Source organism: Ruditapes philippinarum, unplaced genomic scaffold (assembly GCF_026571515.1).
Source record: "Ruditapes philippinarum isolate M1 unplaced genomic scaffold, ASM2657151v2 ctg2396_1_1_1_1, whole genome shotgun sequence".
In the NCBI taxonomy this organism is placed as follows: Eukaryota; Metazoa; Mollusca; class Bivalvia; order Venerida; family Veneridae; genus Ruditapes; species Ruditapes philippinarum.
This window is the reverse complement of record NW_026856189.1, coordinates 117,481-119,206: the sequence shown is the minus strand read 5'-3', so window position 1 is coordinate 119,206 and position 1,726 is coordinate 117,481.

The following is a 1,726-nucleotide window of genomic DNA, read 5'->3' as shown; positions in this document are numbered from 1 at the left end:
CCGCCAGTAACTTTTCATGCTTTCATGTGAGGAAGCTATCCAGTTATATAACGAATCGTTGGTGGTTCATTTCAATTGACATGGTGCACAAATGGACACCTTAGGTTTTCCACTACCATTTTAACTTGAAAGTCGCTATATGCACTTTACTTTGCCGTCCGTTTTTTTGCCCTTGTGGGCTGTCCTGTTTGGTTTCCTGCTTGATTCCTTACCGGTGGTCCTGTGTTGGGGGATACGTTCATTGAATACTGCCTTTCCTTGTTGAGATCGGTTTTTATATTACAGGGTAGGTGTGAAGTAAAGCCCATCTAACCCTAAAATGTAAAACATCCTACATACTGTAGCTTCTACTATCCACAATTATAACAGTATTATAGAAAAGGTTAAAACTTAAGCTCAGTCAAACAAAACAGACTTCCCATTAGAAATCAACACTTAAATTTTTCTTGACCACACACACACGCGCACGCACGCACGCACACAAACAACAACAACAAAATAATTCGACCTGGCAGCGAATTCAGTTTTTTATTGAATGCTGGACAATATTACACTGACCTTATTCATGGTCGTGATCCTTCTGATATAACAAAAGACAATATTAATCTAATAATAAGTTACGTTTTATTTGCAATAGTTTTAATTTATTGTAGCATATAACTCTTGATTTGTTAAGTAATGAAATGTCAGCTTTAGTATTTTATTTTATTGATTCATTACACAAGACATCTAGATTTGCAAAGAAAATGATGCTGGCTTATATGGTTTATAACACTGATCGTTTTTATAAAGCGCCCTTTTCATATAGATATATTGATATCTGTTGATAATGTTATTCTTGTGTCTCTGGGTAAATAATATTTATATGATGAATAATGAAAGCATTAACCCCGCTGCCATTTGCTCGGCCTTTTTTAGATTTCATTGTTTATCAATGAAATAACGATTACCTAGAAAACGTGTTATAAAAATGTCAGTAATGTGCCTTACCGGAACACAATCTTGACAGGATTGCAATGCAATTACCGTAGATGGTTATTAAACACCTAACATTTCTCAGATTTGTAAGATATTTGCATGTGGTTAGATTTTAATCATTTATGATACGACCATACACAAGCTATGAACAAATTGGCTTCAAAACTGAATACGGTTAAAATGTATAACTATCGTCTTGGTGCTTTCAAAGATGAATAAAAAATAAATATTAACACGATTTCTTTTTGCAAGTCAAATCATGAATTTTATTCAAAATTTTATTCAAAATATAAATAAATTTGATATAATACAATAGAGCTGGTTTGAATGAGCGTTTTACAAATGTAAAATTTCTTGTATTTCCAAAAAATCTTCTTTCTCCCTAGTTTTTGTACTTTTTTGCGAAAATTTCAATAATGTTATTGTATTTAAGTAATCCATTGTCGTTTGCTAGCCTCACACAATTGCGTTACGTTTTACTCAGAAATTATGTCAAAAACATAACAATATTTTTAAGATGTAATAGAAAAGATTAATAAGGGCAAGATAATTACAATTGATACAATCTCACCTTTTACACTTTATGACCCTATTGTCAACCAAAATAACACTAATAATTAAAACTGGCAATAAGCTGTTTGAGGTATTTGACTATGTTACTGGTGAAATTCATACATAAATAAATATGGTTGTTATGAAATGAAACAATTTACTACTTACTAAAACCCTTATCAAAATTATTGTATCC